Here is a 15132-nt window from a genome sequence, read left to right as displayed (position 1 = left end):
CTTCCAGAGATCCGTTTGAAACTGTTCCAAACTCACACATCGAGAACAATTAGCTTACACAAACGCCTCATTTTATTATTATTTCCTCCCACTACTTTGCACGTGATGTCATTTCTACAGTTATTTTTTCATAATCACCTGGAAAGTCCTCATTAATCTTGCACGCAATTTCTCAGATAGCCTACGCAAATTAACACTCTTGGGATATGTGTAAATCAGGGCTTAATTATACAGTAGTTCTGAAATATCAGTTCATTTGTCTACATTTAAAGTAGTATTCTTACCATGGATAATCCTACATGCAAACTTTTGTCAAAATCCTTCGTTCTCAGTGACTTTGAGATGTGGTTGAAGATCGTTACAGCTCCTGCAGGAGACTCTCTGGAGTGTTGAGAGGACACAGATAGGTTATGGGTAGTGTTAAGGTGCCCTAACTGCTCACAGTCCATGAACAGAATATATATTTAAAATACACTGGGATTTTGAAAGTGTACTCACATACCATAAATGTCAAAGTGGTTTTATTGAACACACAGAGCAGTTTTATGGCATTGGAGCCTTGAAAGGTGTAGCGGGGTTTAGGTTGCCATTTTCTTGATGGCTCGTCTTAAAGTGACGGGTGAGAAGAAGCTGTCTTTTTGCAAAATATGAATAAGAAATATATTGGGTGACATATATTATAATATATATAGATATTGGGTCTTCTCACTCAAATGTGTATGCTTTAACAACTTATTTCCCCACATTTTATAAATATTTGGACACTCTTGTTCTTGTTCTTTGATCTGATATAGTTCCAGTGTGTTGAGCGTTGAAGGAGATTCCTAAAGTTTTCAGGTACAATATTATTAAACAACACTCAAGTGGGAGAAGCTCAACTGGTACTGTAATATACAGGGTGAAAAGTTGCTGTCAATATTTCATTGCCTCATCCTTTCCATAGCCAGAACCATAAAATACTCAATGGTGAGAAATCCTGCATGAAAATAAAAATTGTCACAATTCATCTACATTTGAGCATTACCGTGTTTCCACTTTCACACACTGGAACATAAACACCAATCAGCCATAACACTGATTATCTCATTATAGTGTAAAGGGGTGGGATATATTAGGAAGCACGTGAACAGTCAGTTCTCAAAGTTGACATGTTGGAAGCAGGAATAATGGGCAAGTGTAAAGATCTGAGCGACTTTGACAAGGGCCAAATTGCGATGGCTAGACGACTGGGTCGGAACATCTCCAAAACGGCAGATCTTGTGGGGTGTTCCTGGTATTCCATGGTTAGTACCTAATGTTCTGCTGGGAAACCTTGGGTCCTGGCATTCATGTGGACGTTCCTGTGGCACGTACCACCTTCCTAAACATGGTTACAGACCAAGTACTCCCCTTCATGGCAACAGTATTCCCTAATGGCAATGGCCTCTTTCAGCAGGATAATGCATCCTGCCACACTGCAAAAATTGTTCAGGAATGGTTTGAGGAACATGACAAAGAGTTCAAGGTGTTGAGTTGGCCTCCAAATTTCCCAGATCTCAGTCTGATCGAGCATCTGTGGGATGTGCTGGACATCTTGGTGCCAGGTACCACAGCACACCTTCAGAGGTCTTGAGGAGTCCATGCATTGACAGGTCAAAGCTGTTTTGGAAGCACAAGGGGAACCTACACAATATTAGGCAGGTAGTTTTATTGTTATGGCTGAATGGTGTAGATTGAGAAGAGATCACTGGAGGCTTTGTGTTTTAATGCTTGATTATATTTTATGTTCTTTTATATATATATTTTTTTTTTGTTTGTTTGTTTTTGTTTTTTTTTTTTTTGTTTTTTTTGTTTTGTTTTTTTTTCCTGAAACTAAAACACATGGCAGATGCTGATGGTGTGTTCATGTGCTCAGAGCGAGAAGATTAAAAGTTTATGTTTGCTCTAGTCTGTGGGCTAGATACTACATGGGGATCATGCAGGAGGGTGTATGTTTACGGTGTGTACATTCATGCCCAAGAGTGTATTCTGTAGAGGGTCTTGCATATGGAAAAGGCTTGCTTGGTTAGTGTTTAACCTTGCTCTGTGCTTTGCTGTGACGTAGGTTTCAGAGAATAATTACCTTTGCCTGGAAGGCGGGGCATGGGGGCACAGGGAGGTATTGGAAAGGGGGGGGGAGGGGTAAGAAAGGAGACAGATGCTTTGATCCCTTTTGTCTGCCCTTGTCACATGCAAAAGCAATTAAAAAGTGGGTGTATGTGAGTGTGACCAGAACAATTCTAACATGGCTTTCATTATGACTGTTTACAGCTGGGGTTAGAGAGTCCCCTCTGCACTGGAAGCCTGCGTTCCTGTTAACCCCTATTAGCCTTCTACATCAGAGGGGATTAACTGCATACAAATGGCAACCTCACTCACAGTCCTCTCTCAGACATTTCACTTACAGTAAATATACACTCAAAATGATCAGTGTACCTTGACCAGTAATGTTCAGACTTTACACCATTCAAACTTCCAGCCTTCTACCAGGATGCACATGTTAACGTTTAACCATGAAAGTCAGGATGTGACTCATAACAAATCACATATACAAGAGATTTGGAGGAATCTACCTTTCAGACACTCTCTACACTCTACGAATGTTGTTCTAGCATGATGGTGATTTCCCTCATTAATAACTGAATTTATTTGACGCATAATTCTGTTTTTTCTTGCATGTGAGGGCTAATTGTTTAAAAAATGTGAAAATTGAAGAAGGAAGGAAGGATTTGGATTTGGTTTACCATATAATCTGCATATGAATAATCCAGCCATGATGAGACAAAAAGATTTAGCACTGTTTGCAGGACTACCAGACTGAAAAAATAAACAACTTTTTGGCTGTCTAACACGAGACTAGGCTAGTTTGGTATCTCTAGCCACAGTGCCATGCAAAGTACATTAGCTGTCCTTATGCTCTGCTCATATCATGGTCACGTATTTCCACGACACGAGTATTTCCACGTATTTTCCTCTAAGCACTGTCTGATTGGCCTTGCCGCTGTTCACTGAAGATAAAGTGCAACACTCACTGAAAATACAAAATGACAAGACCGCTGTCTTCATTGACTGGAATTCAGTTACGTAGTGATAAACCGCTCCAAGTGGAGAATTATTCAGGGCTAAAGAAAAAAAGCTTTGCGGGTACAGCCCCAAATGCCCAAGCCAGGTTATGACCCTGGTCCGTATAAGCAACTGTCATGGTACAATAACTAATAGTTACATTTTAAAGCTTAGCCAACAGTTTAAGGCAATAAATAAGACAATTCGAAGTGGTTGCGCCTCACACCTCCAGGGTCTGGGGTTCGATTCCCACCGTGGTCCTGTGTGTGTGGAGTTTGCATGTTCTCCCCGTGCTGCGGGGGTTTCCTCCGGGTACTCCGGTTTCCTCCCCCAGTCCAAAGACATGCATGGTAGGCTGATTGGCATGTCCAAAGTGTCCGTAGTGTATGAATGTGTATGTGATTGTGCCTGGCGATGGATTGGCACCCTGTCCGGGGTGTACCCCGCCTTGTGCCCGATGCTCCCTGGGATAGGCTCCAGGTTTCCCCGTGACCCTGAAAAGGATAAGCGCTATAGAAGATGGATGGATGGAAGTGGTTGTGTTTTGTTTCGCAATTGCATTTCACATTACTACTTTTGACTAGTGGCACAGACTTGAACCAGTTTGAGAATAAACCCATACTTCTTTATCTAATCATCTTTAAACATGAAAAGCTGTGAAAATTCTGCTCTTTTTGACCTTTTAGTCCTGTAGCTAGTCTAGATGCCTTCAGCTAAATAATTAACATAAATGCATGTGACTGCATAAACCAGAAAATATGATCTGCAAAAGAAGCCTGCACTGGATCATGTTCAGAAACCTGGAGTCACAGAACTATGTTTTTTTTTTCTAGTTTGGTCCACATTCCAAACATGCCCCATCAATTGGTGACCCCAGCGCCTTATAATATCCCAGGAAATGCACTAGGTCACATCCTGGCCGATTACCATATTAATTTTCCCAGGAATTTGACTTGCATTCACACTTAACCACTTAAGGAACAGTTTCCTTTTACACCTCCCTCATTATGACTGTCATAAATGGAATATAACAGCTGATCATAGTTCATAGTTGTTGACCACAAAGCAGGGTTGCTATTGGCATAGCAGTTAGTTATGCTGAATTCTAAGAGCAATCTCATTGTGCCAATCAAAATGGGTTCTGGTGGAGCTGGCTGTTTATTTTCATGGGCTGCATTAGAATATAAATGCAGGCATCAGTAAATGACCTTTAAAGCAAAGAAAAATTCAACACTCTGGGATGTGTGAAGCCACATGGTCTCTGTAGGACTCAAAGAAAATAAGCATTGCTCATGAGAGGACTTGCTGAGCTGGCACTAATGTAGGAAAAACCTGTTTAATGAAGACATAGAAGACAGTGACGGATGATGAGGATGACCTCTTATCTGCACACAATCATTGGAAATGTCATCAGTCTATTAGGTCTGACTTATCCCAGCCTGTATCTTACAGTGTACATCACATTGCATATTAGAAGCATAGAACGTAACAGAAAAAGCACTGGTGTGGGGTTTAGTGCCATAACACGGTTATTTTCTGACCCATTCATGTCAGTGGTGCATTGTTAATTTCGTTGGAGATGGTGTCAAACTCCTAATTTGTAATATTAACAACCAGAGGCGCCATTTTGCTAGCAAGAAATAGCATATCAGATGACACCCCACCAAAGTCACTGAATTAATTGACTTTTATAAGCTGTATGCAACATAATAAATGTGCTCACTAGAGTTATTGAATGCCTCCAGTTCCCTATAACAGAGCTGCTGCGTTTTGGACACACGGTTGTAACCGTATGATTTCAGCAGAAGGACAAAGACTTTAGGAAGCCCATAATAGCAAAAGAAATTGGGCAAATGCAAGGATGATAAAACACCAAATCGGTTCGTTCTCACTGACTAAAATGTTTCCTTTTTCTTCATGAAAATTGATGTGGTTTTTCATCAACTAAATCTAGACTAGACTGATGAGTCATCATTCATTCATCTTCAGTGACCACCATATGCCAGTCAGGGTGTTGGTGGATCCAGAGCCTGTTCTGGGAACACTGCTGGTGAGCTGGGAATACACCCTGAACAGCACCACCAGGAAACAGGAGAACCTGGAAGAAACCCACACAGACATGGGGAGAACATGCGCAGAAACCCCGCACAGACAGCTCACAATAAACTGTCAATCACTACGTCATCGCATAAAACTAAAACATGCCAAAAACTATTCTTTAATTGTTTTGGTTTTAATCCAAAGACCAAAATTAACTGTAAAATGAACACTGCACTGGTGTCACTGGTGTTTGTCTTAGTGTGTGCCTGTGAGACTTACCCAGCATCCTGAATCGTTATATCCTTAGACCACCCGGATATAATGAGTTGGCAGGATAACACCCTGTAGAAAAGCACATTTGAAGAAGAACATGAATGTGTATTATGGCTATATTAAAGACTGTGCATGTTGGAAAGAAAGAATGCATGTGTACGCACTGTTCTGTGCAGCTCAGCAAAGTATATAAGCTATGTTTTATTCCAGGCTCATATCCCAACTCCATCGTTCATCATGCTTGAGGCAGAGTTGAATTTGTCTTCTTTTTTTTTTTTTTTCCTTTTTCTTTTCTGAAGACGTTACTTTCCCATCTTCCTACTGTGGTAAGTGGTAATCTCATAAACTTTATGATGGTTTGGATCAACTCTGACTGAGCAAAGAAAACACAAGAACATTATAAATCCCCCAAAGGAATTGCGCTCCCAAGGGAGTTGCAAAAACAAATCTGTTTAGAGAGAAATCGAGGGGGAAATGTGTGCTGAATCCCCAAGAATGTCTCTGTTCCGATCGCATTTGTCACCAAAGTTTTTGTGTGAAACCCACACATTCCCGAGAACCCTCCGTAAACCATTTGGTGGGTGTGTGTGTGTGTGTACATAAAAGTTTCATTGGTAGCTGAGGCAAATGACACCGCTTACCCTCAACCGTTGGCTTTAAATGTCAAGAGACATTTTGTCCATGGTGAGATTGCAACGCTCTCATGTGAAGTTTCTCTCAATTACTGCGATGACCTGAAGTAGCACTCTAATTACAGGTTGGCCAGAAGACCGTTTGCTGTAACACTCCACATTAGGCTGGGAAAGGAAAAATGTTTCTTAAACACTTGTCACGGCAGTCTCTTCCATCCACCCGAAACCTTGATTAAGATCTCCAGTAGTGGCTGCAATTGCGGAAGCCTGGACAACAAGATCTGTCAGTAGAGGCAAGCCCAGACAAGCCCATCTTTCATGAACAAACCCATCTGAACAATGAGGTTCTGGGTATCATCCAGCTGAGTGTGTCTGCTTTGTCAGCAGCTGTCCTGCTGTCCTGATAATGAAATAACTCACTGGGCTGTAAGTCCATTAGGTGAGACCTCTGTCAATGAAACATATGGAGACATTCAGTAACGAGCTGTTCAGAAGAACGAGGAATGTTTAACCTTGCAGCCTTCACAGGATTCTCTCAGGCAGGCCACTATCTGCAAAACAGGCCCCAGTCATTTCTCCTGCTAGAACGATAGCACTCTTAGATTGATAGATGGATAGATAGATACATAATTAAACAGCAGGGGGGTGGGGCTAAGTGGTTAGCATGTTTTCCTCGCACTTTCAGCGTTGGGGGCTCGAATCCTGCCTCCGCCCTGTGTGCACGAAGCCTGCGTGGTCTCCCTGTGCTTCGGGGGTCTGCTCCTGGGCACTCCGCATTCCTCCGCCAGTCCAAAGACATGCATTGTAGACATCCGATGGGTTGGCACTCCGGCATAAAAATAAGCTGAGTTGTGTTTGCCGCTGTGTGCGTATGACGGGGTGACAAACTAATTTTCTCCTTTCCTAATGAAGAATGAAATCTCGCAGTTTGTTTTTTTCCTCATTCCATAGTGTGACAACCTGTCCTCAGCTTTACTGGATGCAGTCACGGGGAGAAGACTACCGAAGGCCTATGGTGAAAAGTGGATGATGACAAATGATTTAAACCGTGAAACGAAATGCAGCGCACGCACATGCTGACACCGTTCACAGACGGACAGCCACGTGGCAGCATACACACTTCAAAATGAATATTTCCATTGATTTACCTTCTACAGTGTCGAATTGTTATTCTTGTGTGTGTGTGTATGTGTGTGTGTTGGACCTAATGGGCTTGGTCTGCTGTGCTGTGCAGTGCAGTATGCTTTGTGTCAGGGCTGATTAGAGAGAGAGAGAGAGAGAGAGAGGGTGTGTCAGGGCTAGATGAGCATGGCTGATTTACCAGCTTTGCTGGTCTACATCTCCTGGCTTGCCCACGTCTGTTGTCTTGTGTGGTTAGCTGTGTTAGGAAAAGGGGATTAAAATCCCGTGAATGAATTGGCTTATTTGTTGGGCTTGTTTGTTGCTGCATGTTGGATTTCTTTTTGAAGAGCGATTAAACACAACTGACTCATTTCCCTTTTGTGTGCTTACCCCCCCCCCCCCCATCTTCTGTTCCAGCTGAAGTGAGAAACATCAGCGAGTCCCGCTTCCCAAGAACGGAGTGGTTATTGTAGACGTGTAAAGGGAAAATGTTTTCATATACGATCACCGCTTCATTGAGCTCTCCCAAAGCTCCTAGCAGTTTTTAATTGTAAAAGATAACAAGGACACTTCCTTTGTGCTCGCTCTCTCTCACTCTCTCACTCTCTTTCTCTTTCTTTCTTTCTCTCTTTGTCTCATTTTTTAAATCCTGCTATTTTTCCCACGTCGTGTCTTTGTTTAGCAAACATTTGGTGATTCGTTTTGAACTTTTTCCGCATTGGCCCCTAGTCAGATATGCCATTTCTCCAGCACACAGAGGTGTGTTTGCTGAGCCAACAGTTCACACAGTATAGTCTAGGGTGTGGGAGGAATAAGGTGGAGCTGAGCTAACAGTAAAGATATATCTCTCCATGATTCAGAGGCATGTGGATGTCTGATTAAGCAAGTCATGAGTTGCAGTCACGGATGAGTGAATACAAAATCATTTTTTGCTTTAATTACTGTACCAATTTTTACTCTACTATAGTTAGGCAGCTCAGGTTGACGCCGCTTGGCTGATGGTGATACTTTTCTCAGCTGAAAGGAGGTGATGAGCAGCCGACATTTCAGAGAAGGAAGGAAGCAAGTCGTCATGGCGACATTCAGTCCCCAGAGTCCCTATGCACTCTTGGTATTAATATTTATCATTTAGTTGCTTGGCAAACACTCTTGTGATGCGACCTACATTGCTGACAGTCGCTAACGTGATTCATAATGTACACAGAATCTAATCTGTGCTGATGGCTGCCCAAAAAGTTTGTGATCCCACTTTGGGATCAGCACTGTTGACCTTATGGTCTTAATTCTTCACTTCTTTTTATATACACTATATGGCCAAAAGTTTGTGGACGCCTGATTCCAAATTCCAGATTTAGTCCGTCTTTGCTGTTATAATCAGCTCCACTCTTCTGGGAAGGCTTTCCACTAGATTTTGGAGCGTGGATGTGGGGATTTGTGATCATTCAGGTACAAGAGCATTAGTGAGATCAGGTGAGGAGGTCTGGGGTGCAGTCGGCGTTCCAGTTCATCCCAAAGGTGCTCAGTAGGGTTGAGGTCAGAGCTCTGTGCAGGACATTGAGTTCTTCCAATCTTGGGAGAACCGTGGCTTCATGGAGCTCGTTTTAGGCCCCTTAGTTCCAGTCAAGGGAAATCATAATGCTACAGCATACAAAGACATTCTGTACAATTGTGTGCTTCAAACTTTGTGGAACCCGTTTGGGGAAGAACCACATATGGATGTGAACAATCAGGTGTCCACATGCTTTTGGCTATATATTGTATAAAGTATGACGAATAGACCCTTTTCACAATGACATCAGAAAACTTCCGCCTTTCCGCAAAGCAGTGTATACCTACTTCCGTTTTACATTACGTTGCCATAGTAACATGGGTGGCACAACTAACATTCCACTTTTGACAACAGAACAGTTTTCTTGCTGCTAAAATGAAACATTCTGGAGAGAGAGAATCTTATATAAAATTCACCAGTGTATATATACACATCATATCCTACGAGATGAAGGAGAAGCGGTGTGTGCTCTGCCATCTACCTGTGGCGAAAGCACAAGCGCCAGTTAGCTTAGCTTAGCTTAGCTTACAGCCTTAGTGCTTTTAAAGCAAAATAATAATGAAACACGCTCACTTTTTGTTGCAATTGAGCAAAATCCCGGTGTAGCTCCTATCTCAGTAAGTGAGCATCACCATCAGGGTGTCATTCACTATGTGTTCGATGGTGACCGGGAGCCGGACCGCAGCTCTACGACTCGGTGCTGCTCGTTCCCGGGCGCCGATGCAGCGACAAGCTGGACACTTCACCCAAGATAGGAGCGACACTGACGTTTTGCTCAAAAATTGAGTATTTCATTATTATTTATTCAATTAATACGTTTATTTTTTTCTTTAAATCAATAGCTAGCATCAGTAATATGGAAACACAAATGCAACAAGAGTTTGCCGTCTGTATTACAGTAACTTAATCAACAGTAAGGACTTAAAGACTTTCTATTTGCAGAAGAGAATGCTAACAACTACCGTTATCCTAACTCCTCCGCTAACGTAAGCCGGGCTGGACGATACAAAAATGCTTACTTTCCTAATCAAACAGGTACTACTCAATGAAGAATTTGTATCCTTTATCAAACTTAGAACGTGTCGTAAGTGAAAATTTGTCTGCAGGTCGCTGTACATCATCTAGACGTATTTCCGGCACATGTTTAAGGGACTGGGTAAACTCCACAGCGTTCCACTATGCTAGCGGAAGTAACCATACACTGCTTTGAGTCCGAACGGAAGTTGCGTGACATCATGTGAAAAGGGTCTATTTAAACAACATCAGAGCCAAACCAGTCGTACACTGCGTGATTTTCATTGTCATTGATCATATAATTTACCCTAAAGGTGTCACCCTTTCGATTGTCCTTCAGTTGCTTCGGTTTTCTATTAATTTTTTTGTTTGTTTTGGCTTTTTTGTTCAGTCCTTCCTTTCTCAGAGCCGGGATAAATCGATATAAACTCGACTTAAGTAGAATTTCCTGTTTCTGAAAAACAAACCAAAAGGGGTGAGGGTAGTTAAGGAAGAAGGGTTCTTGTAATCAGCCAAAATGACTCAGCCCAAATTCCAACACCCACACTCTTAGACGAGCCCTTACTTTTTTCCCAGACTAGTTGTTTGATGAATTGGTTTCTGATTTAATTACAGGATTTTAAGAGTTCAGTTCCCACAAAGCACTGGGTCATGCAGTAAGGGTGGGAAAGCGCAGAGCAGTATTGTGAGATAAAGGCGCTCGATCTGATCTTTTTAATATGCTTAACTTGTTTTTTTTGTGTCTCACTTTCTTCTAGGAACTTGATTAGTTATTAATATTTGCCCTTCACTGCCCCCAAGACATTGTGACATGTTTATAGATGTTTACTGCCTTACAACTTGAAGACTTTCTCTTTTTTTCTTCTTTTTTTTTTACTCTTTTGATCATGACCTAGTTTTCTGTACAGTATATGGATGCAGAAAAATCCTGTTATGAGTAAATTGCTGATTATTTCCATTTTGAAGTCTGATGTAAGCTTTATAAAGGGGTAAAAATAAAAAAATAAAAGAGACGTTCTGTAGTTTCATAACAAGTTCAAAGGAATGTAAGACATCTTCGTCGATAAACTTTCATCTCTTAAAGCTCTTAATCTTTTTTTATATGCCGTACTTCTTCGTTTATTTCACTCTGTGCACCATCTGCGCTGCCATTCTTTGTCAATGAGTAGAAAATTTAGTGACAGCAATTTGGGAGTCCACTGAAATGAAAACAATGTCTTTTTCCCATAAGACCCATGCCAGCTCACAGAGCTGAGTCATTATTCACCAATGAATCTCAAGGTTATAGAGATACAGCATGCAGTCAAAACATTAGGATTCCTTCCTGGACCCATTTCCTGGCCGACATGGATCGCTGCCACTGAAAGTGCAGAAATGTCACATTTTAGGGCTCTTTTGAGAGGTTTTTTTTCGTCACAGATGAAAGCCTAATGAGCTTCAGCACCTCACAGATTAGCTCAGGCCAGTTTACGCTACTTTGCACCACAGAATCTTGCCAGCATAGCGAGGAGAACTGTTGATTACGTTTTTATTAATGTGTAATGTAATTGCTGCTGGCAAATAGGAAGTTCTGCAAAAGTGTGAATGTTATTATTTTCCCCTCAACAGAGGGGTGTTTTTTTTTTTCTACCAGCAGATAACGAGAGCAGAGGCACAACCTCAGTTCATTATGCGCATTTGCTAATGTGGCGTTCAAATAGTTCTGTGAGGAAATACGAGGTACGCAGAGGGTTATCATGATCTTGGTGAAGGAAGCCATTTTCCAGAAGCACAATGCAGGCAGGCTTGTTCAGGCTAAATAAATTATCACAGGAGCTATTTTTACACTGAAGTATAAATGCGGTAGTCCTCCGAGCAGGAGCTGAGAGTCTATACTCAGAATGACATTAGGGAATACAACCCACCCCTTTTCACTGTGCTCACACTTTCCACTTTCTTTGTTATCCATTCCTGCATGCGTTCTATCTTATAATGCGATTCTTCTTTCGAGGGTATATTGCAAGAGGATAATAACAGATTTTATTGGTAAATTTTATTTGTATGGTGTTATTGGTAATTGTGTTTGGAATAAAACACAACTGGGCTTTGCTGTTGTAGGAAAATAATTTACGAGTGTGTGGCATGATGCCCAAAGTTGATTACTTTGCAATAACGGTATGTCGAGAAGTGTTTTATTCCCCTAACATCATAGCAGTTTGCGAGTGATTACAATCTTTTATTAATTAAAGAATCACACATGATACTTTTTATTTTATTTATAGTTGTATCTGGGAATGTTCCTCGAAACAAGGTAGTTCCTGTTAGCACTTACTTTTTAAATAGCTATGATCAGTCCCCTTTCCAGCCTCTCTGTTTGTCATGTTACTGTAAAATCACCAAGCCATGTCACAAAACTCTGACTGCTAAATAAACATTCAATTCAATTCAATTTTATTTGTATAGCACTTTTTACAATAGACTTTGTCTCAAAGCAGCTTTACAGAAATATCAACATGGTATACAGATATTAAAGGTACGAATTTATCCCAATAGAGCAAGCCACTGAGTGTCGACGGTGGCAAGGAAAAACTCTCTAAGATGTTAAGAGGAATAAACCTTGAGAGGAACCAGACTCAGAAGGGAATCCATCCTCATCTGGGTAACAACAGATAGTGTGAAAAAGTTCATTATGGATTTATATGAAGTCTGTTTGGCCTTAGAAGCAGCCGTAGTCCCAGCAATCTGGAATTGGAGTAGATGAGAGTTCCATCCAGAGGTAGGACATCTGAAACGGATCAGGCAGGTCCGGAGAGCAGAGAGGATCAGGATCTCTAGTATCTCCATAAAATCATGTGTGGCTCGACAGAAGGAGAGAGGGAGAGAAAAGATTATTAGGACTGTGCTTAGTGTAACAGAAAGTCTAGTCAGGGTAGGCTTGAGTAAACAAATAAGCCTAACGTCTTTAAGCCTAGACTTAAACACCGAGCCTGTGTCTGAGTCCCGAACACTAATTGGAAGGCTGTTCCATAACTGTGGGGCTCTATAAGAGAAAGCTCTCCCCCCTGCTGTAGCCTTCACTATTCGAGGTACCATCAGATAGCCTGCGTCTTTAGATCTAAGTAGGCGTGGCAGATCATAGAAAACCAAAAGGTCGCTTAGATACTGTGGTGTGAGACCGTTTAATGCTTTATAAGTTAATAATAGTATTTTATAATCAATGCGAGATTTCACTGGGAGCCAATGCAGTGTTGATAAGATCGGGGTGATGTGGTCGTATCTTCTGGTTCTAGTTAGGACTCTAGCAGCTGCATTCTGGACTAACTGGAGTTTGTTTATGCTCCTACTGGAACATCCAGACAGTATGACATTACAGTAATCTAGTCTAGAGGTGACGAAAGCATGAACTAATATTTCTGCATCATGTAGTGACATTATAGTTCTTATATTAGAAATATTTCTGAGATGAAAGAAGGCTATCCTAGTAATATGCATGAGCATCAAAGGATAGACTGGAGTCAATAATCACACCGAGGACTTTTACTGCTGCTCATGATGAAACAGATAAACTATCCAGAGTAACCATGTGATCGGAAAGCTTACTTCTAGCTACATGTGGTCCTAATAAAAGTACTTCTGTCTTATCAGAATTAAGTAAAAGGAAGTTAGTTAGCATCCAACGTCTAATGTCCTTTACACATTCTTCAACTTTACTAAGCTGCTGTCTGTCCTCTGGCTTCGCTGAAACATACAACTGTGTATTATCAGCATAACAGTGGAAGCTAATTCCATGTTTACGAATAAATTCCATGTTTACGAATAAACATCTCTTCACAGAAAACTTTACCATATTGTCTTTTAAAGGTGCGTTAGGTAAGATTAGTGGGGGGGTTTTTCCAAGATTGGGTGTGTTTGACATTTGAATGATTCCCGCCCATGTTACGAAGCTCTGCCCCAAAGGTTTTAGGTGGCCCATATAATGTCTATAAAATAACTGACAGGAGACGCATCCAAAGCATTCAAGACCAAAATTCTGTTTTTCCAAACAGGTTTTCTCAACAACTTAATAAACTTTTGCTAAGGCCATGGCTTAATCCGTTGTTGCTGTTGTTGTTTTCTACATGTCTTCCAGGTTATTTGCAATAAAATTAATCGACTATTGCACCTTTAATCTGTTATAAGGAATGTCCACCTTACAATCCCCTGTCTAAGTTCTTACTATAGAAAGATAACGTATTAAAACGAGTGCATTAACAGCTGGTTACTGTCTGAGCCTCTGTCATAGAGAATTAATCAGCACGTTCTGACCAATCATAATGCAGCATTAATCAGCACTGTGGTACATACAGTACATATACTCCACATACTGTATACTCCAGCACTCCAAAGTAAACCCAGCCAACATTGGTGCCTCTCTCTGCAAAAGCTTTTGCTTTATAATAATGGTACCTAATAAAGTTTAATTGAGTGTCGTTGATCGCTGGCTGGAGGTCAGGTTCTGCAGGAGAAAGTAAGTGTTGTTTCAATGGGGAGCAGGTATTTACCAGTGTCAGACAAGCTTGGCTCCATGCACCATTGATTACCGCCAGAACTGCACCAATAAATCACAGAAAGGAAAGTTTCCTCCTTCTCAGACATGATTCCAGCTTCTGCCATCCCAAACCCCCTGAGTGTCAGGTTTTATTCTTCTCTCTTTGTTTTTTGTTCGTGTTTACAATGAGACTGGCAAATTTAGATTGCACCACGCAGTTGCAGTTTTATCATAAAGCCCATTTCTTTGAAACCTATTTATACAGCGTAGAATGTCTCTCCAGCTCTTTGCTCTTGCAGCGTTTCGTTCCTCCCTCTCTGCACTACTCTCTCCATGCTTGGTTTATGATGGGGGAGGAGGGAAGGAGTATGAAGACAATAGATATGGCAAGAGAACACTGGCTAAGGTGCTGTGTTATCCCTCATTTTTGCATTGGCTCACCTGCTGAGTAAAGGTGCATTCACACATACAGCAATTTTATCGCTGCAAGTCGCCAGTCGCTGTACTATGAAGTCACCAGTAGGCGTTCCTGGTACTGGTTGCTATAGTAACATTCCACTTTTGACAACAAACCAGTTGCTAAAATTAAACATTCTGGAGGGAGCGCAATCTTATATAAAATTCACCAGTGTATCTATGCATCATATCATACGAGATGAAGGAGAAGCAGTGTGTGCTCGGCCATCTACCTGTGGCAAAAGCACAAGCGCCAATTAGCTTAGCTTAGTTTATGGCCTTAGCATGTTTAAAGCAAAATAATAATAAAGAAGACTCACGTTTTGTTGCAATTGAGCAAAATCCCGATGTAGCTCCTATCTCAGTAAGTGAGCGTCACCATCAGGGTGTCATTCACTAGTGTTCGATGGTGAACGGGAGCCAGACCGCAGCTCTTCAGTGAGTGTGTTTCAATATTA

At 41.4% G+C, this 15132-nt stretch overlaps 1 protein-coding gene and 1 long non-coding RNA gene across 2 annotated transcripts in view; one reads left to right on the top strand and one right to left on the bottom strand.

Moving 5' to 3' along the window:
• Positions 1-15132, top strand: part of samd12 (sterile alpha motif domain containing 12) — a gene marked incomplete at its 5' end in the record, with an annotated part of 83166 nt that overhangs the window by 57987 nt on the left and 10047 nt on the right. The window lies entirely within an intron of this gene.
• Positions 3929-6300, bottom strand: LOC128600196 (uncharacterized). The gene is made up of 4 exons (XR_008384524.1): positions 6036-6300; positions 5559-5767; positions 5401-5463; positions 3929-5179 (listed from the first exon to the last, which is right to left on the bottom strand). It is a non-coding gene; the product is annotated as an uncharacterized LOC128600196 (long non-coding RNA).

The sequence above is a fragment of the Ictalurus furcatus genome, chromosome 24, assembly GCF_023375685.1.
Source record: "Ictalurus furcatus strain D&B chromosome 24, Billie_1.0, whole genome shotgun sequence".
Taxonomy (NCBI): Eukaryota; Metazoa; Chordata; class Actinopteri; order Siluriformes; family Ictaluridae; genus Ictalurus; species Ictalurus furcatus.
Note: the sequence above shows the minus strand (reverse complement) of the source record. Positions and strands in the feature narration are given on the sequence as shown.